Here is a 26,139-nt window from a genome sequence, read left to right as displayed (position 1 = left end):
CAGAATGGTTATTGACATAAACACATACAAAATGCAATAAGAATATATATTTTTACACTCATTCATTATGAGGAAGTTTTTGCAGCATTGACAAGAGGAAGTTTGTATTAAATTCATTATATATACATATATATGATTTCAAATTGCAACCCTTCCTCCAATAAGCTACATGGTTATTTTCTATGCCTCCTTCTCTCCTCTCAACAATCTTTAGAGGTAGGTTAGGTTCAGAGATACAGACAAGAACAATGTGCTTTGTGGCTAAGTAGGATCTGAATTCAGAACTTTCCAGTCCAAATATTAAGGTCACATCCACTACATATTTAAAGCACTCTTATACAACTTTCACAGTTGTGGCTTCCCCCAAAGAATCCTGGGAACTACGGTTTAAGGAGAGAAACTTAGGAGAGAGTGGCAGAATGAGAATAAAAAAGTAGAATAACAAAAGCTAGAAAAAAGGGGTGACAGAAAAAGAAAGTGGCTCCAGATAGCTAACATTTATTTTATATATATAATAATAATAATTAATAATAATACACCTTGTTACAGCCTTCATTTCATAATAAAATACAAATAAGGGTGTATTTCACTTGCAATGAATGACAAAAAGAAACAACCTGGAAAATGTATATATATATTTTTAAAAAAACCTTCAAGGGAAGGGCAGTATGCACCTGATCCTTCATTTGTCAGAACGTGTTATGGTTGACTCATTCAATCATATTCACTGTGTGAAAACTACAGCTATTATATATTAAAGCTTGACTGTGTGAAATCAGAACCACAGGGACTATCCCAGAAACAGCCTTCATATCAATCAAGTAGGCATGCTTACCAAAATGGCATACTTATTAGCTTAGATGTGAGCTATGCACTCAACAAAATTATGAGTTAGAGCCGTTGCTAAACATGTAGTTCAACTCCCAGCTGAACTTGGTCCACAACACTGCCAGCCTAGGCCCAAAGAGAACCTTTGCTGTGCCAGGATGTGGGCTTCCAAAGGGTTAGATTAACTGCAATAGCAAAAGAGTCAACATGAATCGTATCGTTAGAAACATAGGGAAGCATTAGAAACCTTGTACCAGGTTAGATGATTTCTCCATCTAGCCTCGAAACTCTGATTAGGAGAAGGTCGTCTTCCCCAGTCCTGCAATTCTTCTAACTGGAGCAAGGATTGAACAGGTGACCACCTGCAAGTCAAGCTTTTGCTTTGCCACTGAGCTATGGTACAAACCCCCCACTGACAAGCTGGGCTCTCTTCTGTCTTTCCTACTTATATCAAGTTTTAGTTTACAAGCAGCTCTTGCATGGAATTTTTAGTTCTAAACATTTGTAGAAGCACCGTCGGAGGACTAGGATCTACTATCAGCATAATCAAGAGCAGAATCCTCGGCTGAACTTTTCTCTCTGGTAGGCTACCTGTTTACCTGCTGGAAAGTTGTGTGTGTGTGTGTGTGTGAGAGAGAGAGAGAGAGAGTTGATTGTGTGATTTACTATATAATTATATACTGGTCGTCATCAGAAGCATAGTGCAGAGCAGTTTCCGGTTCCAGATGAAATGGGGTCTGGGAATTGTTAGCACTCTTGAGAAGTCTTTCCTTCAGAGCTGAGAAGTCCTCCTTGTCAGAGTTGTTTCCCTGAAGTTCAGCTGATGTTCCGAGAACTATTCATCAAAGAAGAATACCTTTACACCAAGCTGCTTCCTGTATCTTCACAGTGGAAAAGTAGGAGGCAGATGGTAGACTGGATAGCTACAATTTCCTTTGCCAGCTTGCCTAGAGCAAAGACCTCCCTTGAGCAGAGGAACGTATCTGCTGGCAATCCTCTACTTTCCATCTATTTTGTGCAATTTGAGTAATGCACTGAGAAGGCACTGGAGCAAGGAATATTGCTGCCATGAATAAGGATGGCAGAGCCTATTCTGAACAGAAGATCAGTGTGGAATACTTTTATTATAAATGATGGTGATTAAGGGAAAGGATTAGGTATGAAGCCTGTCACTCTAACTCAGCCATTTATACACATCATGAACAGGAGTGGGAGGATCAGGCAATCAATGTTCCTTCATTTTCTTTCCTCATGCTGATTGATCACAGTACCAGAGAGGGAAGAAAGAAGCCCAGATGTTAGGTTCACACAGATGCAGAGGAAAAGAAAAATCTATTTTCATCAGAAGGTCTGTTGATATGGGCACATATGTTTTGTTTTCTTGGAGTAGTCCTCAGTTCATTTCGGCGGAGGGAAGATTTCAGTGTGCAAAATATGCATGCACCTATCTAGTTCTTCCTTTAAAATGAGTGGGGAAATTTTTATGGGTGGATAACTCAATATATTTTTTGACTACAGCTTCAATCAGCACTAGTCACAATGGCCAATGGGTTGGAATGGTGAAAGTTGTGGAAGCACAGACCCATAGAATTTTAGAGTTGCAATGCAGGAATATGCAGCTGTCCCATACAGGAATCAAACCTGCAACCTTGGCGTTATCAGACCCACGTTCTGGCCAACTGAGGGTTCAACCACAATTGGAAAGCAACTATGATTCTAAATTCTCCATGCCTGCCTTATGAAATTCAAGGCTCCCGTGACTGGGAGGGAAAACTAGAATGTAACATTTGTTTCTTTTACCTTTCTATGGTATGATGGCCAAGCACACAAAGGAAATCTCTTAACTTCCTTGGCTGAACTAGCAGGAGGCCTCCTAAACAAGAAAATGTTTTAAATATTTGTCAAACGAGCAAAGGAGATGAATCAAGTATTCAATTTTTATGTTATTTCACCTGCCAACCTAATGAATTTTCAGTGTTTTAGCTACCACCGATGACTTGCTGCTTCTTACATCCTTCAAATGGCAAATCTTTTAAAATGCAAAGTTAAATAAGAGTAATTGTCCTTGTGTACAAACAGACATACCGGAGCTGTAAAACTACTCTAAAATTCATTACAATATATCACAAAACCGCTTAACGAAAGATACAGGATGCATCCAACTATTGCACAGCACTGGTGAGTGCTTTGAATGTAACTATTAAGGCTGCAGAATGAAAACAAAACAAACATGAACAGCCAGGCAGCATGCATTGGGAGTTGTTAAATAAAACAAATTGTATAGAATATTGCAAAATGTAGCGTATTACAGTGCATCTGGCAAGATACTGTCAAATACTATCCAAATTAAAGAGCTCTGGAAAGCAAAAACAGGAAACTAAGCACTAGGAATTCCTTCTGCCTACCGGCTAATTATGAAATACTGCGTATGTTCGCCATAAAGAAGATTGTACATGCCTACATTAGAACAAGGTACAAATATATAATCAAGAGACAGTTAATGTTGTAGCACATCTGAGGCCTAGAGAACCCCAAACCATCAGCTCTAAGCTACAGGCTGTAATAATGAAACAAACTAGTCCTTTATTTTTATTTTTATAAAAACCACTGACGCACCAGATAATTCAGTTGCCTAAAGATTTTCTTCCTTCTACTTTTCTGGAATGTGCCACATGAAAATAAAAGTACATATTGGCTGGCCAGATGTAGCGTTCAGAGTCATTCCCCCCCAAGAAACATGTTTTTCCCCTCACCAGCAGTAAATGCTGTTATAATAACCCAATGCATAAAGAGGAAAGAATTAACAAAGTTTGTGTACAACAAATGAACAGAAATAATTATAATTAAATGAGAGCTTGTAAAATTAGATGTCACAGTAGGAGTCCAAAAATAGAAAAGAAACAACAGGAATGTGATTAGTAGATAAATATAATTCATTATACATACAGGGAAAATGGAGAATGAGATTTTCCTAATTCATGCTTATTGCATTCTCTTGTGTATGTATTTAGTGTCTAAATGATAAAATTGTAGCGGACATGGAATTAAAGAACTAGAATATTTTCATACAGTTCTATTGCTGTCTGTAAAATCAGCATTCTATTGACACAACATACTATCAATTGTTACAGGTAAAGCTGGTCAGAGCACAGAGAACAAGGACAAGTTGCCATGACATCATAGACTAATGGAAGCTGGAAATGTACAAAGGAAACAGTAATTTGTTGGCAGTATCTTAAACCAGCTGCAGTATGAGATAGGTTATTTACCCAGATAGGCTATTAAACTATGAGCAATTCAAATAAATACGCTGATGTATCCAATGATGGTTTTGCCTTTGCAGACTTGGGACACATCATTTTTGCTGATCCTCCTCACCTATGTAACCCCCAGGTCCCACCCCTAGAAGACCCTTCAGCACAGAATGGGGTACACTGTGGAGGGACTACAGTGGGGAAAGGGGACTTGCCAAAAACTAAAATATCCCGATTTGTGCTAGCAGAAGGCAACATTTTAACCTGCCCATCTGACTGGGTTGCTACTCTAGGTGGCTTCCAACACATCAAACATTAAAAACTTCCTGGTGCAGGGCTGCCTTCAGATGTCTTCTAAAAGTTGTGTAGTCCTTTATCTGCTTGACATCTGATGGGAGGGTGTTCCACGGGGTGGGAGCCACTGTCAAAAAGGCCCTCTGCCTGGTTCCCTGTAACTTCACAGCAGTGAGGGAACCACCAGATAGCCTTTGGAGTTTGACCTCTGTGTCCAGGCTGAATGATGTGGGTGGAGATGCTTGTTCAGGTATAGTCATAATTGGATGTAAGTCAGCTGTGAGAAAAATCTTGACACTTACTCAAGTCAATTTGAGTATTGCCAATGCAACTGAAAGGACACATAATTCTTCTTCACCTTTTGTTTCTCTCCTTCTCTCTTATACACACACACACACACACACAGTGCCAGAATATTTGTATGATCCTCAACACTACTTTGTGAATGGTCCACTGTGCTTAACCTACATACATTAATGCTTTAACAGAATTATTAGAGTGAGATGGAGATACACTATATATATATATATGCATTTTCTCACTGATCTCATAGATGTAGATTCCTCTCTCTGCACCCATGTAAAACCCTGTCAAATTACAATAAGCATGCTTTCGATGAGGTGGACTCGGGTCCAAACATATGTGACAATAATAGTCTACCTATCCACATAAGCACCATTTCATGTAAGGTAATATATGCTTTCAGTGGCTTTAACATGTAACATATCTAGAAAGCTCTGGTCCATTAAAGATTCATGGTGATATTTAACATTAAGCTTACAAGATCTCCAGGCAAGTCAAAGGGACTTCTCAAACACTTGGAATTAAGTACATAATTTGATTTTGCAGGGTGATGCTGACCTGGGATACTCAACATGATAAAGACAATAAGTATTAACACTGTGGACTGCTAAACTGCTTTCCAGTGTATTACATCATTCAGTTTGCTGACTGATGTTTTCAGAGCTAATTAGTATTTCATAACTACCATTTCACTATGAGAATGTAAACACAATATTATCTGAGTTCAAGAGGAGAGCTATTTGCTATTTTGTGATGATCACACTTTTAAAAAGTGGGGAATTTGTTCAAATGCTGAACGTTGCAGGAAATTCCATGTTGTGTTTGTTTTCCATTCAATTAAGAACTCCAAAGATATTCAGATACAGTGGTGCCCCGCAAGACGAATGCCTCGCAAGACGAAAAACTTGCTAGACGAAAGGGTTTTGCGTTTTTTGAGCTGCTTCGCAAGATGAATTTCCCTATGGGCTTGCTTCGCAAGACGAAAAACGAAAATGTCTTGCAAGTTTGTTTCCTTTTTCTTAACACCGTTAATATAGTTGCGACTTGACTTTGAGGAGCAACTCATAGAACGCGGTGTGGTAGCCTTTTTTGAGGTTTTTGAAGACTTTGGTGATTTTTGAAGCTTTTCCAAAACTTCTTTTGCAGCCATTTGGTAAGTTAAACTTTTAAAACTTTTTTGGGATTTTTTGGATTTTGGGTGGGGTGTTTGGAATTCAAGGACTTGGTGTTGGGGAGGGGTTTGCAAGAATCTGGAAGCTTGTTTTCCCCCCTCATTTTTATGATTTTCTGTGACCATTGGGCCACTCTGCTGTTTTTTTAAAAAAATTCTGGATTTAAATTTCTGTGTGGTGGGTGGCTGGGGGAACAGTTGAGGAGGGGTTTGCAAGAATCTGGAAGCTTGTGTGGTTTTTTTCTGCATTTTTATGATTTTCTGTGACCATTGGGCCACTCTGCTGTTTTTTTTAAAAAAAAATCTGGATTTGAATTTCTGTGTGGTGGGTGGCTGGGGGGAACAGTTGAGGAGGGGGTTCTTCAGCAAGAAGCAAAGAGTGGAAGAGGAACCTTCTTCGAGTTGTCCCCCAGAGTCTTAGAAAATGTACTGTACACTTTGTTGATTTTTAAATGTTTTTCTGTTATGTTTAGAAACTTAATTTATTGTTCCTTCAATTTTTGAAATGCTCTTTACAGTATGTGTGACTTTAAAGAGCACTTAATAAACTCTTGTGGTACCAAATTTGGCTTTGTTTGGACTTTTTTTGACCATAGGAACGCATTAATTGAATTTCAATGCATTCCTATGGGATTTCGTGCTTCGCAAGACGAAAAATTCGCTAGCCGGAAAAACTCGTGGAACAAATTAATTTCGTCTTGCGAGGCACCACTGTACATTAGAGAAACAAAGTTGATAGCTCAGACATTGATGTCAGAATGAGGTCTTATTCCTTTCAATAAAATAATATTTATAACACACATACACTCTCACACTCACACACTCACACTCTCTGTAGACCTTGGATGATTTCTGAGTACAAGGTAATGAATGGGTTGGACTCAGACTTGGTCCATTTGTGGAAGAGCTCTTTCCATTTGTGGAAGGTCTTAAGAGCCAGTGGGGGCTCCAACTTTAGAAAGGGATTGTTGTTGTTGTTGTTGTTGTTGTTGTTATTATTATTATTATTATTATTATTATTATTATTATTATTATTATTATTTTGTACCCCACTCATCTGGCTGAGTTTCTCCAGCCACTCTGGATGGCTTCCAACAAAGATTAAAAATACATTAAAATGTCACACATTTAAAACTTCTCTGAACAGGGCTGCCTTCAGATGTCTTCTAAATGTCAGGTAGTTGTTTATTTTCACCAATTTTCACCACTTCAGGTCTCAGTGCCACTTTAATGAGAAGTGTTCTGGAAGTCACCAAACCCTCTTGTGGCATTGGGAGAATTACCCTCATGGAAATTTTGGATCCCATCCAGATACCTTCTTTTTTTAACTAGCATATTCCACAGTATTCACCACTCTGGTCATTGCTCAGATATTTTGATGTTACTGGGCATGCTCACTTGAACTCAGAAAGCTCATTGACAACTACTGATATTTCTGCCACCATCTGGGATAAGAATCTGCTACATGGTACTGACTGAAGTATTAAAGGGACCAAGGATATGACTCAGAGCAAAAAGCATAGGTAGTATTGAGACACAGAACAAAGTGAAATTTAGTACAGTTTTATTCTGCTGTTCCATGTGAACTTACCATCAAAAGCACAATTTTGATAAAGCAATGAAAATTAGCATTTTTTTAAAGAATAATTTTGCCTCTTGCTCAGCTGTTCACTCAGAACTCATTCACACATTAGTGTTTCACCCCTGATACCCTGTTGCTTGATGACTGCTAGTCTCAGCTAACTGTGTGAAGTATATTATAAAGTATTGTACAGTATTTGAGTTAAAACTGTATGATATGAAAGCTCTCTGTGATGACTGATTGGCACATACAGTCAGTACTTGACCCTAGACAAGTGATATGGTAGCTTTTGTACGAGCTTGAGTACCTTAAGCTACCATCTTGTTACTGTACCAAAGCATAAGCCCCACTGAGCTCAATGGGATTTACTTCTGAGCAAGTAGTAGTGCAGTTAAAATGAAAGGGGGGTGCATTAGACATAAATTCCACATTTGTTGATGAAGTGTGGGTGGGCAGTTCATTGGGTTCTGAGCTGCTGCAGTGGAAGATAGACAAAGGAAGTTGGCAGTATAAGCGTCCAAGTGATAATTTCAGGAAGTACTGAATTTGGTGGTGTATTATCACTGCAGAAAGAGGGGAAAGAGATGGTAGATGACTCAGACTCCATCCAGTCAAGTATACAAACCTGATTCTACCATATAGGATGAAGGAAAAATTGAGGGTAAAATTTTGCAGTGACAATTTCCTTATACTGGACTTTGTTTCATTTGACTTTAGGTAAAGAAGCAAAGAAAGATGCATAGTCAGTTGATTCATTTTGATAAGTTTTCATGCAAAAAATATAGCAGAAAAGGTGAAAATGTAAGCAATTTCCGATTTGGTGGGTTTTAGCTTTTCATGTCCTGAGCACTGAAAGGGAAACAAAGAGTTAACATGTTATCTCTATATTGGCTGTGTGTAAAAAATTGCCGGCTCTCTGCTCAGTTGGTTTGTAACATCTCAACAGGAGATTTGGGGAATTTCCCCCATGTCCTTAAAGACATCGAAAAAGAAAGGCCAGTTCTAGCAGGCAAAAATTGCTCATTTCCTATTGATCCATGCTGTGAGTTGCATAATATTACATATACATTATGTAACACAACACAAAAATTCTGGATTGCTCTACTTTATATTAAGGCTATTCCATACAAACGTACCTCAGACTTGGGAGTAAGTCATTGAATTCAACAAGCCCCAATTCTGTGCAGGCAGCACAGGATTGCAATGCACAGATATGTATCCTGCAAACCTTCAGCACACAAACAGCTCTTGGGAAGGCTGACAATTTAATATACAAATAATACAGTCAATCAATAAAAATCAGTAGTACAATAAAGGACAGGAGATATAACACAAACAATCAATCAATGGAGAGAGCAAGTAAAATAACTACAGTGGTTTACACATGGAAGAATATAATACACTGCCTGGCACCAAAAAGGTAAGATATATGTCAGCTGAGATGTCAGATGTCAGCTAGGGGTCCTGTTTGTGAAGGCAGATGAGATGAGTCATATTTGAAGTACTGTACTCCAGATAAATAGTTCAGTATGTGTAAAAAGAAAACCTCAGCCCATCAAGATACTATGCCGTTTTCTCTCTGATGGACTAGTTTACTGAATGCAGGGTGGGTTTTTGTTTGTTTTTTTTTTTTTGCTTTCCCATAAAAGACTATTTTATTATGCAGATTGTGACCCCCTTAATCACATTATCTTTGTGACCTGGGAACCACAACAATGTGTCTCCTTCCTGCATTGTAAACGTAATTTCAGGTGACCCTGAAGCCCCAGTTGTGGGGAGTCACCGCTCACAGGAATCCTTCCACCATGTTTTCTTTAATGATTTCCTAGGCTACCTTTGCAGGTTGGCAACTAGTCACACAAAGACGGCAAGGGAGGACATCCTGTGTAGAATGGATGACGTTTAACCCACATCTTTGATGCCTGGGAAGATTTTGTCGTCTAACAAGTCCAGGTTCTGAATGCGGCACTGAATGTGGAGTGAAAAGCTCCACCAGTGCTTCTTAGTCTCTCTCTTCGTTGGCAAGTCTTCTCTTGACAAGCAGGGCATCTTAGCAGCCTCTCAGCCTAACCTACCTCAGCAGGTTGTTGTGGGGATTATATGGGGGTGGGGGGAGAACCATGTGCACCACATGGACATCCTTGCAACGAGTAAATAAATACATGTAGAGCAGCCTCCCGTCCCTGGAGCGCATAAGGTTCCAGGTTCATTCCCTGCTGCCTCCAGTTTTGAAAGGAGCAAATGCTCTACCAGCCTGAGCAGACGAAACGGAGTTAGGTAGCCACGTTTTGCGCAGCTTGGGCACAAACTTACGCAGGCAAGTCTTAAGCGTCTCCCTCCCCACCATGCAACGTAAACTGCCGAATTCTCCTTGCTTTTTCCCTTGGGTGGGGGAGGCAAGAACCGCTCCGCTTCTGGCAGAGTCGCCTTCCCTGCTCCCGACGGGCTGGCACCCCCTTCCCTCACCCTCTTTCCCAGGGATAGCTCAGTCGGTAGACTCTCCATCTCCGGGTCGTGGGTTCGAATCCTCAGGGAGTTGGACTAGATGATGCTGGTGCTCCCTTACAACTCTACAATTCTAGGATTCTTCCCTGCCGCCGGCCTGAGCGAGTGGCGGACGGGATGAGAACTCGCTTCCGGGCACGCTTGGCGCTCCCTCCGCAGCGCCGCCTGCTACCAGTTGCCGACCCTGGCGGCGGCCGTGCGCTGTCACTACAACGCCGTCTGCTCCCGGGGCCGTCTGCAGCTGCCCGCTCCCCCCCCCTCGGCTTTATGCAAATAAGGGCAGAGCTCGGGCTGACGTGAGGAGAGAGGCGGGACGCGCGCGCTGGGGCGGAGTAGCGGCGGGGAGGGAGGGAGCGAGCGAGCGAGCAGCTGCCGGCTTCAGTGCCTGAGACTCGCGGGAAGGGGAAGGAGCTGGTGCTGTCCACTGCGCCGCTGGTGCTGAACCCGGGAATCCCGCCTGCTCGCTCGCTCCGCTCCTCAGCCCTCTTGGCCCCGCCCGCTCCGGAAGGCGTCCCGCCCCCCTCGCTTTCCACTCCGCCCCCCTGGTCAGAAGCAACTTGACCAAGGAGCTTACCGGACGTAAAGGAGGTTTTTTCTCTCTCTCTCAGTCCCGTGCTGTGTTCCTTGATGCTCAACTAAACGTGGACATTTCTTCGGAGTTTTGCCTACCCCAGTTTATTGGGATCCTCCTTCCCTCCTCCCTCGCTCTTTTGCAACCTTTTGCATTTTGGACTTTCCCCCCTCCCCTTTGGTTCCTAAAGCAGAACACCTAAAAAGGAAGAGAATATATATCCACGATCCTTGCGACTAACAGGACATAACATTCTCCCCCTGCTTCCCTTGGGGACTTTAGTGACTCTTCGATCAGGTAAGAGCGAAGGGGGATCTGGCTTGTGACAAATGCAAGCTCCTTTTGGCATTACCGTGGCTACGGAAGCGGGTAGAGTTTGGGGGCGATGCCAAGGGACGGGGGAAAGTTGCGAGCCTGTTAGTCCGCAGCTTAATGTAAAGAAGGACGGGGCGGGGGGGGGACGACGACATTTCGGCGGCTCTGCTCAAGATCATCGTGGGCTTAGTAAACAAGAGATGAATGCAGAATGAAGCCCGGGAGGCGGGTGAGGTGGGGTGCTCGTGGCAAAGTTTTCCGCACACGCTTCTTCTGGTCGTGGTCTCGGGGCTTTTGAACAATGTTATTTCGCCTTGGAAGGGGAGATCGAGAGGTGTAAGCAGGCAGATTGATTTCCGTTCTTGTTGTTCTCGGTTTTAATTAAAACGCGTTAAAGAAGCTCCTCCGAAGAAACGACGGCGTTAGAGGGCGAGTAGATTTCTCATTGATTCCGACGGGAGAGAAGAAGGGGGTAGAGGGAGGGGGTTGGATGTGAGGTCAGTCTGGGAAGCAGCGAGCAAAGCAGGAATTAGAGAGGATTTGTGGAGGAAATGCCTGATGTGCCCTGCGTGCGTATGTGTAAGAGAGAGATCAGGCGTGATCCTTAGACGTTGTGGAGGATGACGATGATCAAAATCAGCCAGATCTGCCTGATATGAAACTTACGAAACTCGGTTTTACAAAGGACTTGACCCCTCTGTTCCCAAGGTCAGCCCCCAGGATTAAAAGTTCCCAGTTGTCTGTTCCACAGTATTGATTTGGTCGATGTCAGGCCTTCCCTCCAGGCTAGAAGTAGATGCAAATGTCAAGCTCCACTTTAATAGCACAGTAGTATTACGTCTGGTGTTACAGATCCTCTCCTGTTTGGAAAAGAACTGGGGAACGTAGGCAGATGGAAATGTCTCACTTTCCCACCCAAGTTTAACCTTTGGCAAGCCCTTCTCTATTCCAGGGATCTGCTTAGGTGGTTACGATGAGTTGCCAGGCTTCTTTCTGTACATAAACGAGAAGAAGCTGGGGGTATTTACTATGTGAGTTAAAAGCTGATTCTGGAGTGGAAATTTTATAGCCAATTGGGAGGGAGATGACTGAACTGAAATGGGAAAGCACATTATGTTTCAGCCTGTACTGCATCATGTTGCAGATCACTCCATTATCTGAGAAAATGTTTTTTTCTTTACATTCTAGAACCATAAGATAACAGTGACATTTGCATTATATCTGTTGTCCAGCATTTCCCCTATCAATCTCTCTCTCTCTCTTTAATGTTTGGTCTGGAAAGAATGAGCAGATCAATGGCAGTTATGTTCCAAAGTATCATGAGTATTTCTTTACTTTAAATTTTTTTATTTAAAGTTGAACTGTGATGTTATAGTGAACATCTGCTAAAACAATGCAGTTTTTCAGCAATTCATAAATAGTGGGAGGTAAGATAAGCAACTGTTAGTAGGGAAAAGTTTTGAAAGCTAAATGCCAGTATTATGCTCATTTAATATTTAAATTTTAGCTTGAAAAACAATGAATTCAGTTCCTTCCATTAATCAGTTATCCCTCTTGCTTACTTTAGGAGTAAGTGTAAAACATGCTGTGTTATGATTTACAATCTAATGACTGCACACAAGTCTATTTCCAGGGTATTATATACTTCTATATTAGTGTAAAAAATAAATGAGCATTCTCAAATGATCCCTTTCCTCAATTTGGGTATAAAGGAAGGGGATATGAAATGCCAGGATATCTGTTTTCAAAATATGTGAAGAAAACTATCATTAGTAACTATGGAAATGAAGAAAAGCATTAAGAGCTAGTTCTCTTGCAGTGCCAGGATAGACATGCAGAGGGCCTGAGCTTGTAAACATGTTTTTATATAATAATAAATGCATCCATGCAGATATCCTGGTTAAATGTTTCACGTACATATATACAGCTGTGAATGAATATGTCTTTTGCTGTTAATATAGTCCAGAAAATGGTTTACAATCAGAGATTCCCAAACTTCATGTTGGTGACACACTTTTTAGACATGCATCATTTTGCAACACAGTAATTCAGTTTTGCAAGCAAACCAGAGGTTAAACTAAGCCCTTATAAAAGCATTCCCCCGACACACCTGCACACTGCACCCGCCACATGTCTGATCTACATTGTAGAAAGTTGTATATATCCAACTTGGAAAGAGAACTTAATATTCTTTGGAATCCCAGAAGGAATGGACTAAGTTACTTCTTCAGTCTCTGCTCCAAGTCTCTTCCTTATGAGAAAATGGTTCCACTGTTGGGACCTCAGCTAGTATAAAGATGGGGAGGGTGTCTGCACCATCTTGAGCTCTTTGGAGAAAAGGTGTGATATGAATATAACAAAATATTAAAAATGCATATTCTTCACATGATAGTTGCAACATCAAGTGATGAGTTGCAAGTGTAAATGGGCCATCACAGATACAACACAGTAATACAACTTGAATTTTGTACCATATCATCTCAAGCATCATGCTTTTCAATAGCCAGTTCACAGCTGCCAGCCACCATGTACAGCAACCAAGTGATGGGTAATGAAGGCCCCAGTCTTAAACACTTTTAACTGAATTTAATCCTTTTTGATTAATACAGAATATCCAAGCTTGTGCATTTAGGACTGTAGGCCTTGTTAAAATGGCAATCTTAGAGTACCAACTGATCTCAAATAATATACCTCCCTTGAACAATGGACTTTCTGCAATCTTCAATGCAGTTTTGAACTTCATGATTGGGATCTTCCTTAGCCCTATCAAGTTGTTACAATGTGAGTACAAAGTAGCCCTTTCCTCATCACATGGCTCCTTCCAGCAAATATTTAATCTTTCATGGTTCTAAGTTACATAGGAAACCTACATTAGTAGAGGAGAAGTTGGCTTCCCAACATGTGGAAGGTGATATTCCCTGTAATAGGGGTGTGATGATGGTTTCTGAGTCCAATTTAAAGTGCTGGTTCTTTCCTTTAAAGTTCTAAACTGCTAAATGTCTAAATACCCAAATGACTGACCCTTGCCACACCAGCCTGCTTGTGTCCTGAAGCAGGAGAGGCCATGCTTCAGTTGGACCCGCCTGAATATTTGAGACCTGCAAAGGATACCATGTTGGTGGTTCCATCACTATGTTGAGTCTGCAGGAGCAATGGTACATGAGAGGGCCTTCTTTGTGTGCCCCCTAGGTTGTGGAATGCTCTCCTCTCTAGGATGCATATGGCATCATTGTATATATTTTGACAATAGGCAAAGAGATGCCCTTTTTTGCAGAGGCTCTTGTGAGATGGAAGGTGACATCAGAATATACATTCCATTACACTGTTGTTGTATTTTCTGATTGCTGCTGATTCAGGTTAATTTATGGTCTTCTAATGTTTATGAATTTCATTGTTTGTTGTATTGAGTGGGATGTAACCTACCCTTGGACTCCATGATGGAGGGTGGACTATAAATGTGTGTGTGTGTGAGTCAGTCTTTATTAGAAGTGTATTATGTTTCTACAATGGAGTGGGCCTTTTCCTTGGAGATACCACATGAAGACCTTTCTATTTCATACAATCGGAAGGGACCCTGAGGGACACTGTTGTTGGTTTTTAGAATTGTATTTTGTTTTTAGCTTTCTTGTCTTGTCTTATTATATTATCTTATGCTGATTTGTTGGTTTTAAATAGTATTTATATTGTGCATGAATTAATTTTATTCATACTTTTGTTCATTGCTCACCGAAAACTTTTTTATGAAGGTGGTTAACAAATATTTTTACTGAATGAATGAATGAGCAAATATATATAAACGCTACAGAACATAGGTATCCAGATAGTCAGAATAACACACACTATTACAGTGATAAACTCCTGGCACATCAGGTTATAGGATTGGGCTGACAGGTTGTAATTAGAACATTTTATTGCCACAGAAAGTCAATTTTGTTCCCTTGACCGTGTTTAATCATGTCCAATTCGAAGTGCAGTGCCTTGGTCTCATAATTCATGAGAATATGAAGTTTAAAGAGTTAAGTTTGAAGCACAGCTGGCAAAACTGATTGCTTGAAGTGTGTTAAAGTTTACTCTATTTGCATTTGAATTAGTGGAAGGTGGTGTCCAGCAGGGTTTTATAGAAGGAGATTCTAAAGTGTTTGGCATGTGGTGATGTACTTGAGAAGTGCTTGAACACACTAAATTGAGTATGATTCAAGGTTGTTTGTTAGCAGAGTTGAAGAGCTTTTAAAAAAGTAATGTGGTCATTTCATAGAGCAAGGTGTATAAAATTTTCATTTGTATGGGTGATAATTGTAGACTGAAGACTGAAATGTTTTCATTGTTACTGAACTTCCATGATCTCTTTAAATAATAAAGAACATAGGCAATGATCATTGACCTAGAAAAGCACATTAAAAATGAAAATTATTTGTTGGAATGCTTGGATGATGAAATCAGCACATCATCATGACTTCATTTCATGCAGGACCCATAAGGTTTCACATTTTCCTGTTGTTGTTGTTGTTTAGTCGTTTAGTCGTGTCCGACTCTTCGTGACCCCATGGACCAGAGCACGCCAGGCACTTCTGTCCTCCACTGCCTCCCGCAGTTTGATCAAACTCATGCTAGTAGCTTCAAGAACACCATCCAACCATCTCATTCTCTGTCGTCCCCTTCTCCTTGTGCCCTCCATCTTTCCCAACATCAGGGTCTTTTCCAGGGAGTCCTCTCTTCTCATGAGGTGGCCAAAGTATTGGAGCCTCAGCTTCACGATCTGTCCTTCCAGTGAGCACTCAGGGCTGATTTCCTTCAGAATGGAGAGGTTTGATCTTCTTGCATTCCATGGGACTCTCAAGAGTCTCCTCCAGCACCATAATTCAAAAGCATCAATTCTTCGGCGATCAGCCTTCTTTATGGTCCAGCTCTCACTTCCATACATCACTACTGGGAAAACCATGGCTTTTACTATACGGACCTTTGTTGGCAAGGTGATGTCTCTGCTTTTTAAGATGTTGTCTAGGCTTGCCATCGCCTTTCTCCCAAGGAGCAGGCGTCTTTTAATTTCGTGACTGCTGTCACCATCTGCACTGATCATGGAGCCCAAGAAAGTAAAATCTCTCACTGCCTCCATTTCTTCCCCATCTATTTGCCAGGAGGTGATGGGCCCAGTGGCCATGATCTTCGTTTTTTTGATGTTGAGCTTCAGACCATATTTTGCGCTCTCCTCTTTCACCCTCATTAAAAGGTTCTTTAATTCCTCTTCACTTTCTGCCATCAAGGTTGTGTCATCTGCATATCTGAGGTTGTTGATATTTCTTCCGGCAATCTTAATTCCGGCTTGGGATTCATCCAGCCCAGCCTTTCGCATGATGAATTCCGCATATAAGTTAAATAAGCAGGGAGACAATATACAGCCTTGCCGTACTCCTTTCCCAATTTGGAACCAATCAGTTGTTCCATATCCAGTTCTAACTGTAGCTTCTTGTCCCACATAGAGATTTCGCAGGAGACAGATGAGGTGATCAGGCACTCCCATTTCTTTAAGAACTTGCCATAGTTTGCTGTGGTCAACACAGTCAAAGGCTTTTGCATAGTCAATGAAGCAGAAGTAGATGTCTTTCTGGAACTCTCTAGCTTTCTCCATAATCCAGCGCATGTTTGCAATTTGGTCTCTGGTTCCTATGCCTCTTCTAAATCCAGCTTGCACTTCTGGGAGTTCTCGGTCCACATACTGCTTGAGCCTTCCTTGTAGAATTTTAAGCATAACCTTGCTAGCATGTGAAATGAGTGAAATTGTGCGGTAGTTGGAGCATTCTTTGGCACTGCCTTTCTTTGGGATTGGGATGTAGACTGATCTTCTCCAATCCTCTGGCCACTGCTGAGTTTTCCAAACTTGCTGGCATATTGAGTGTAGCACCTTAACAGCATCATCTTTTAAAATTTTAAACAGTTCAGCTGGAATACCATCACTTCCACTGGCCTTGTTATTTGCAGTGCTTTCTAAGGCCCATTTGACTTCACTCTCCAGGATGTCTGGCTCAAGGTCAGCAACCACACTACCTGGGGTGTACGAGACATCCATATCTTTCTGGTATAATTCCTCTGTGTATTCTTGCCACCTCTTCTTGATGTCTTCTGCTTCAGTTAGATCTTTACCACTTTTGTCCTTTATTATGGTAATCTTTGTACGAAATGTTCCTTTCATATTTCCGATTTTCTTGAACAGATCTCTGGTTCTTCCCATTCTGTTGCTTTCCTCTATTTCTTTGCATTGCTCGTTTAAGAAGGCCTTCTTGTCTCTCCTTGCTGTTCTTTGGAAATCTGCATTCAATTTCCTGTATCTTTCACTATCTCCCTCGCATTTTGCTTGCCTTCTCTCCTCCGCTATTTGTAAGGCCTCGTTGGACAGCCACTTTGCTTTCTTGCATTTCTTTTTCATTGGGATGGTTTTAGTTGCTGCCTCCTGTATAATGTTGCGAGCCTCCATCCATAGTTCTTCAGGCACTCTGTCCAGCAAATCTAAATCCTTAAACCTGTTCCTCACTTCCACTGTGTATTCATAAGGGATTTGGTTTAGATTGTATCTTACCTGTCCAGTGGTTTTTCCTACTTTCTTCAGTTTAAGCTTGAATTTTGCTATAAGGAGCTGATGATCTGAGCCACAGTCAGCTCCAGGTCTTGTTTTTGCTGACTGTATAGAGCTTCTCCATCTTTGGCTGCAGAGAATATAATCAATCTGATTTCGATGTTGCCCGTCTGGGGATGTCCATGTGTAGAGTCGTCTCTTGTGTTGTTGGAAAAGCGTGTTTGTGATGACCAGCTTGTTCTCTTGACAGAACTCTATTAGCCTTTGCCCTGCTTCGTTTTGATCTCCAAGGCCAAACTTGCCAGTTGTTCCTTTTATCTCTTGATTCCCTACTTTAGCATTCCAATCCCCTATAATGAGCAGAACATCCTTCTTTGGTGTCACTTCGATAAGGTTTTGTAAGTCTTCATAGAACTGGTCAATTTCAGTTTCTTCAGCACCAGTAGTTGGTGCATAAACTTGGATTACTGTGATGTTAAAAGGTCTGCCTTGGATTCGTATCGAGATCATTCTATCATTTTTGAGACTGCATCCCAGTACAGCTTTCGCCACTCTTTTGTTGACTATGAGGGCCACTCCATTTCTCTTACGGGTTTCTTGCCCACAGTAGTAGATATGGTAGTCATCCGAACTGAATTCGCCCATTCCCGTCCATTTTAGCTCACTGATGCCCAGGATGTCAATATTTATTCTTGCCATCTCATTTTTGACCACATCCAACTTACCCAGGTTCATGGTTCTTACATTCCAGGTTCCTATGCAATATTTTTCTTTACAGCATTGGACTTTCCTTTCGCTTCCATGCATATCCACAACTGAGCGTCCTTTCGGCTTTGGCCCAGCCGCTTCATCAGCTCTGGATCTACTTGTACTTGTCCTCCGCTCTTCCCCAGTAGCATGTTGGACACCTTCCGACCTGAGGGGCTCATCTTCCAGTGTCATAACTTTTATATGCCTGTTGTCTTTGTCCATGGAGTTTTCTTGGCAGGGATACTGGAGTGGCTTGCCGATTCCTACTCCAGGTGGATCACGTTTGGTCAAAACTCTCCACTATGACCTGTTCATCTTGGGTGCCCTGCTCGGCGTAGTTCATAGCTTCTCTGAGTTCTTCAAGCCCCTTCGCCACGGCAAGGCAGTGATCCATGAAGGGGCACATTTTCCTACATGGTAGCAATTTTGAATAATCAAGGCTAATTGTAAAGGTTTAACCATATCTGGAAAAGTTGTTTGTTCTGCAAACTTTGGGGTGGTTCCATACACAATTGCTGCAAATTTACTAGTGTTCTCCTCTGTAGCTTACCAATGGGTGAACCATGTCCTCAGGCTGGGATGGTATAGAAGTGGACCTAAGGACTCCTGCTGAGTGAGGTGACTTATGAGTCATCTGAGTTCTCCTCAAGCCAACACTGGAACATAGATGCAGGGGCCATGTCATAGGCATTTATAATTCATTTCATTGCCAGGGGTGGGGCAACTCCAGGCACACATTCCTTGTCACAATCAGCTGCCTGCCACACAATACTTGAATAGGTAACCTTCATGTGCTTATTGGAGCCCCTGGACCTGCAAATGATTTCTGGGTCAGTATTTTTATTTATTTATTTATTTTTTTTATGCATACAATTAATTTATGTGTGGCCACCTTTCTTTGTACAATGTTACCTCGGGTTAAGTACTTAATTCGTTCCAGAGGTCCGTTCTTAACCTGAAACTGTTCTTAACCTGAAGCACCCCTTTAGCTAATGGGGCCTCCTGCTGCCGCTGCACTGCCAGAGCAGGATTTCTGTTCTCATCCTGAAGCAAAATTCTTAACCTGAAGCACTATTTCTCGGTTAGCGGAGTCTGTAACCTGAAGCATATGTAATCTGAAGCATATGTAACCCGAGGTACCACTGTATTGGTTTTGAAAAGATTGTCTTCAGGAGTAGCAAAACAACATGTTCACCATGGCCATTGTCAGTGATATATATGTTGTTGTTTTTACAGAAAATCGTGGTGTATGAAACAGTTCTTAAGCTTATGCCTGCGGCTTGAAGTCATGAATGGACTAGTACAGGGTCATCAGACTCTACTGAGCATTATCCAATTCATGCTGACAGTGGCATGGTGTGTGGGGGCCCTCAAGGGTAGTTGCCCCAGACATGAAATTGTTAGGGGAAGAAAATTTAAACACCTGGTGCTGCCTCAATACAACTGTGCACATCCATTGCTGGGCTGCACCTCAATGTGAACCAGGAAGTGACCTCTGCAGATAACAAAATGGCTCTTCTTTTCTTATCTCTGCAGTTGCAATCTCCTGAGTGACATGGATTTCATTAGGCAGCTGAATGTGCACGTGTAGTCCTGTCTGTATCCCTCCCACCCACCCCCTCTGCAAGTCCGGGCTCTGGCAACCCATGCTGCGCCACTGCATACTAATAAATCTTTGTCTTATTAGTTTCTTCATACCAAGGCCTTACTCTCCATCAAATAGCTGAGGAGCTGGAAGCATAAGGATAAGAAAAATCAAGTTGCCCCCCCCCAAGAAAGCTTGAGAACTAACATTTTGGTGGAATGGTTACATTTATTGAAAAGAGGATGAACAGGTGTCAGAGTGGCCCTAAATTGGTCAGGGCCTTGAGTTGCCTTTTTGCCCCTTAGGAAATTCCTGTGGAGTTTCCTTCAGGTTAAAGTGTGTGTGTAGCAAATTTGCCACTGTTAAAGGTGGAAGTACCCATATGCAAATTTAGAAAATAATTTTAAAGAAGAATCTTTAGCTCAGTAAAGGAATGCATTATTTGCAGATGAAGGTGCAGATCCAGGCTGGTTTTCATGATCATTGGACACATGGCAGCAACTTGGAAATCTGCTGGAAATCTCTGTACCTTTACACTAGTGTTAGAAACTGGGATAGAAAAGCTAAGAGACAAATGGCTCCTGGGACCTGAGTTCTGGGTGCCAAAACAGACTGTCTAGTCATCATTTGAGGTGCTTACAAATGCAGAAACTTTAGGTGCGAAATGTGCCTGATGCTCTGCTAATTTCAAACCCTGCTTTACATATAAGTAAGTAAAACAGGCATCTCCATGCCCAGGCTTGTACTTTAAGCACTGACAACATTTAAGATGTTGCTGTAAAAAATGCAGAAAGATAATAATTTGCATGGTAGAACCTTCAAATGTTGCACATAGCAATTATAGACAGGTTCCTAGCAAATAAACAACAAACTTCATAGTTAAATTACTTAATCTACTTTTTCTAATAGTAACTTTAGTGAAAAGATATCAAATACCAGAGCAGGGGAATGTCTCTAACAGAGATCTTGAAAATGTGGGGCTGATAGCCCTCTTTTTACTGCCAGTAAAATATAGCTGTACTGGTTATGGGCAAAACAGATCATTGGTCTGACTAGGCATAAGAGCACTGTTCCGACTTCAAGGAATAGATAAATAAGAAAGTAAAGTATTGCCAAAAGGATGTGTGCTATATTGTACCATTCATTTCTCCCCCATTTGCCCTTCTCACATTACAAAAGACATTCAACTCAATTTAAAAGCAATACATTTAAAAACCACGAATGTACTTTTTATGCAACCTATAATTAACTGTGAGCCTTCACTGCCATTTGATTCTATTGAAAATAATTACTTAGCAGGACTGAATCGTGAACAAAGTAATCAGAGGTGGAGGTTTAAAAATTTCAAACACATTTCTGCAAAAATAGAAACACTCCTGTGCACAGAAATAATAGTTCATTATTGAGGTTGCATGTGGACGACTACTCCCCACGCCCTATGGCACAGTCACTTGTGCAACCACTGGCTAGAGCAGGGGCAATCAGTGTGGTATCCTCCAGGTGTTGTTGGACTACAATTCCCATCATCCTTGACCACTGGTCAGGATGGTCAATCAATGGCTCAGGCTAGTGGGAGTTGGAGTGTAACAACATATGGAGGACACAACTTTGGCAATTTGTAAATCAAAAGGATTATCATGAAACTAAAAAAGTCCAAAGGACAATCTACTTTTCTACAAAGTATGAATAAAATAAGGTTCATGAATAGGTGGTGGAGTCTTTCATGTATTGTTCAACTTCGTGCAATTCTGTTTCACAGAGACTGAAAATAACCCTGCATTATGGGGGAGAAATATCTAACCATCTGAATCTACTCTAGATTTAAAAATGTTAACCTTTAGATTAATTATTTTCACAGTACATGTCCAATTAATCTCTTTGAGTCAATGTGATACATTGGGTATTTGATTGGACAGACCAAGCTAGCACACAGTTATTATGCATCAGAATGGAATATCTATATATGTATCATTCCTAGTATATGTTATAATTATCCAGCACACAACTTTGCATATGTATATTTTGTGCAGATATTTGAGATCAGCTGTTGTATGAATTGTTCTTCAAGAGGGCGAGGTCACCAGTCAGATCATGTACTGTATAAAGGAAGTGTGAAAAGTGCAACTGAGGTATCAATACAGTTGTTTTTTAGGGTTTGCTTCCTATGTGTAGCTGAGGCTTCTTAGAACAGTGGCATAATATGAGAGGTGAGTAGGGTAGAAGCTGTAGGCTTGCTGCCATAGACATGGAAGGAAAACTGCTTCATCTTCCCAAGGCTTATGTTCCTGTGGATTTACCCTTGTACTCTAGCAAGAGGACTGCTGTCTTTTCTTCTTGGGCATTGCATTTTTAAAAATGATTTTTGCATCTCACTATTTGCTTTCGTTTCTCAGTAGTTAACTGCCTTGTTATTTATTTTTAATTGTTGAGGCTTCTACTTAAGAGACAGACTCTCAAAGATCCCAATGGAATAGGTCCTAGGCGACTCCCTTGTTTTCATGAAAGATGATGTAACATCAACTCCAGAGACCAAAAGTCTGACAAAACAAAAGGTGAATCGTGGGAGGATAAGGAAAAAAATACAGTTTCCAGACTATGAAGACTCCCATAGGTCTTTGCACAAGGCACTTCCTCCCTCAGTATCCTCACCTTTCCAAAATGAATGGAAAGTTTGTCATGATGTGCCAGAAGAGATTTCAGAAATTGGAGGTTATACTTTCTAGCCCCTCCTGCATTTATTACTTAAAATTGATTTCTGGGTCCCTGTCTCCACCTTCTGCAGGTCGGTTGAGGGAAGATTCATCAATACTAGAGAAGGATGGGAGAGCAGGAGATGTTCAGAGAAGAGGTCAAATGCATTTACTTCTCAAAAATTGCCTAATGCTCTGCAATTCACATAAGAGTTTTGCTATCTCATTGTCTTAGCATGACATGAAAATTGTGTGGCAGTTAGTTAACCTATGGACCCTGTACTGGCTTCTTGGTTCAACCTAGCAGATCTCTGGGACCATCCTCACATCTTTTGACTGAAAGGCTGTAGAACCTGAAGCTGACCTTGTTCTCCACCCTATTCCTTCCATACCATCATTGCATTCCATTTGCACCACTTTTCTCATTTTCTCAAAAAGTCAGTCAGTCTTTTGAAGTCCATCTAGGTGGGCAGCCTCCTTTGTGATAATCATGTACTTTGTTTCCCCGCATTGTGTCCTCCCCATTCTCTGCAAACTGTGAAAATTCTCATGTATCTACGTATTTCCCTAATCCTTTGTCCTTCGTAAAGCAGGACATAAGCACTAGTTTGGAGTGGAATGGTCTTCCTTATCTTGCCTTCCATTCACCCTTATGCAACAATGATCTCTGGGCCCTCTAATTTTGCCAGTGCTGTTATAGGTGGCATACTGATTCACAGCTACTGCAGCTTTAGGCACAGTTGTAACAAATAACTTAAAAGTGAAAGATTCTTTATCCCTGTACTAATCTCCTGACTCATAAAGTCCCCAGCCAGATGTTTGTTGTCTTTTTATTTATTTTTTTTAAAAACTCACATAAAGCAATCCACAGGGTATTTGCAGATAGGTCATATAGGCTAACGTATTTTTCCCCCCTTCAAAAAAGGTCTTCACCAGCGACAATGGAGTTCTGAAATATTAATCCTTAGACTCTTGGTCGTCCACTGCTCCTGTAATCCATTAGAATTACATTAAAATTCCTGCTCCATTTGACTACTCAGTAAGTGGTAATCTGGTGGTTACAATGAAAGGGAAAATTTGTATGGTTTTCCTATTGCTAGTTTTGATAGTGTGTGTATATTTCCTTATTGCTGGTTTTGCTAGACAAATCTATTCTGGTAAATGCTATGCTTAATAATAATGTGTGGGGCGATTTATTTATTTACCTGGGACATTAGGACCCAAATAATATAAATTATGTTTAATCCTTGTGTTGTGCTAAGCAGTGCCTGGATTGCTGACATTGTCTCCACTGAATTTGTTGTTTGGTGTTCCCTAGCTGCTACCAGAATGTAATTCAGAGAATTATTACCAGGGAGAAATAATTGAGTGTCTTGTATTTTCATGATCCTTTTGCCTTCAGCAGGGAGGGATGGTAGTGTTATAGGCACCTTACAGCTTTCATCTAAAGCTTTAGCTGAGCTCCTTATGCACCTGAAATTAAAAAGTGGCACCCCTGTAGGCCAATAAACCTGTGGATTAATATATTTGTGCCCTTTTACATATTTTTATTTCTTGGTCTATATTACCTGCTGCTCAGGGCTCATAGCTAGTAAATTTCCTTTTGCATATGGACATTAAAAAAAGAGGTTTGTGTGATATATTCGTTATTGCAGTCTGATAGCTTTCTTTCTAAAATTATGGGATTTTGAAACCCTACAGCACCATACAAAATTAGTTTACCAGGTTGAGAAGGGCTGCTACATTAGCTTTGTGGCAGGTAGGTTGCTGTTGCTGACCAGGTGGGAAAAGGGCAAGATGGCAGGAAGGTTGCTGCAGTGCAAATTATTATTATTATTATTATTATTATTATTATTATTATTATTATTTCTTTATTGGTTTCCCCAGCCACTCTGGGTGGCTTCCAACAAAATATTAAAAGTACATTAAAAACATCAGTCAGATGTCTTCTAAAAGTCAGATAGTTGTTTATTTCCTTGACATCTGATGGAAGGGCATTCCACAGGGCAGGTGCCACTACTGAGAAGGCCCTCTGCCTGGTTCCCTGTAACCTCACTTCTTGCAGGGAGGGAACCACCAGAAGGCCCTCGGAGCTGGACCTCAGTGTCTGGGCAGAACAATGGGGGTGAAGATGCTCCTTCAGGTATACTGGACCAAGGCCATTTAGGGCTTTAAAGGTCAGTACCAACACTTTGAATTGTGCTCGGAAATGTACTGGGAGCCAATGTAAGTCTTTCAAGACCGGTATTATGTGGTCTTGGCGGCCGCTCCCAGTCACCAGTCTAGCTGCCGCATTCTGGATTAGTTGTAGTTTCCGGGTCACCTTCAAAGGTAGCCCCACATAGAGCGCATTGCAGTAGTCCAAGCGAGACATGCACTGGCAGAGCCCATTGGTGGGCCTGCAGGTACATTTTCAACCTGCCTACCTCCCAGCTGTTTTGCCTCCCCCCACCTTTCGTAAGCAACAACAACCCACCTGCCTGGACATTAGCTAAGATGTTTCACCCCATTCAGAAAGATAATTTGCCTACTGGATTCTGCTGCCCTTGGATATTTTAGTGTGCATGTGTCTAGAAATGTAGCACTCCCAGTCCAAAGTACTTTGGAAACTCAGATGCAGCTCCCCAGGCAGTGACTTCTCCATCAGCTCTATGAAGAAGACAGCTCCACTTCTGCCCCCTTTTGTGAACTCATACATGCTCACAATGAATTGCTGGATTTGGGCAAATAACTTTTCAAAATATTTCTAATTGATATCAATGAACAGTGTAAGATGCATATCTAAATTTGATCATCCTTGGCATTTTTAGTGAAACATTGATGTGATTGAAAATCCTTTGGCACACCCATCATGGCTGGGTAAAAAGGTAAAGGTAAAGGGACCCCTAACCATTAGGCCCAATCGTGGCCGACTCTTGGGTTGCGGCGCTCATCTCGCTTTATTGGCCGAGGGAGCCAGCGTACAGCTTCCGGGTCATGTGGTCAGCATGACTAAGCCACTTCTGGCGAACCAGAGCAGCGCACGGAAACGCCGTTTACCGCTGGAGCAGTACCTATTTATCTACTTGCACTTTTATGTACTTTTGAACTGCTAGGTTGGCAGGAGCTGGGACCGAGCAATGGGAGCTCACCCCGTCGCTGGTATTCAAACCGCAGACCTTCTGATTGGCAAGTCCTAGGCTCTGTGGTTTAACCCACAGCACCACCCGCATCCCATCATGGCTGGATAGCATAATGAGCCAAGGAAAGCATTGGCTCCCTTAGCAAAGTTTCCTTTAGTCAAATGTGAGAATATCAGCAGCATCATTCTGCTCTGCTTTGTCGACCCTGGCCAAATTGTTAGTATAACTGAATAGCACTGTGGTCAAAACTTGGATTATAAGACAACACAGTGGAACAATGCTCAAAGCTAAAAGCCATACCCCAGTCCCTAAGCTCTGCATCTGTATGGTTCAAAAGTAAGGCTAATGTTGAGAGAAACTTTGAGCACTGAAAAGTTGGGCTTATATTGTGAGCTTATTTAAGTCTAAAATTGTAGGTATACATTTCTTTTTCAGCTTAAAAGCAACTAAGAACTATGGCTGATATCCAAAGTGCTACTCTTTGACATTCTCTGTCTTTGAACAGCAGGCCCTTGCGCTATATCACAGATTGCTCTTGAAATATCCCTTGGTTAACCAAAAAAAAAATGCCCAAGTCTCCATTGGGAGCACAGAATTAGCT

At 41.4% G+C, this 26,139-nt stretch overlaps 1 protein-coding gene across 4 annotated transcripts in view; it reads left to right on the top strand.

Annotated features, from left to right (window-relative positions):
• Positions 1-10,319: 10,319 nt before the first annotated feature.
• FSTL5 (follistatin like 5) overlaps positions 10,320-26,139 on the top strand; it is a 340,816-nt gene continuing 324,996 nt past the window's right edge. For all 4 annotated transcript variants that reach the window (XM_082237218.1, XM_082237216.1, XM_082237217.1 and 1 more), the window contains exon 1: positions 10,320-10,805. The gene's annotated coding sequence lies outside the window, so the exon portion shown is untranslated. The remainder of the gene's footprint in view (positions 10,806-26,139) is intronic.

Source organism: Podarcis vaucheri (assembly GCF_965113315.1).
Source record: "Podarcis vaucheri genome assembly, chromosome: 9".
Taxonomy (NCBI): domain Eukaryota; kingdom Metazoa; phylum Chordata; class Lepidosauria; order Squamata; family Lacertidae; genus Podarcis; species Podarcis vaucheri.
The sequence above is the reverse complement of the archived record's forward strand: the minus strand, read 5'-3'. Positions and strand labels throughout refer to the sequence as shown.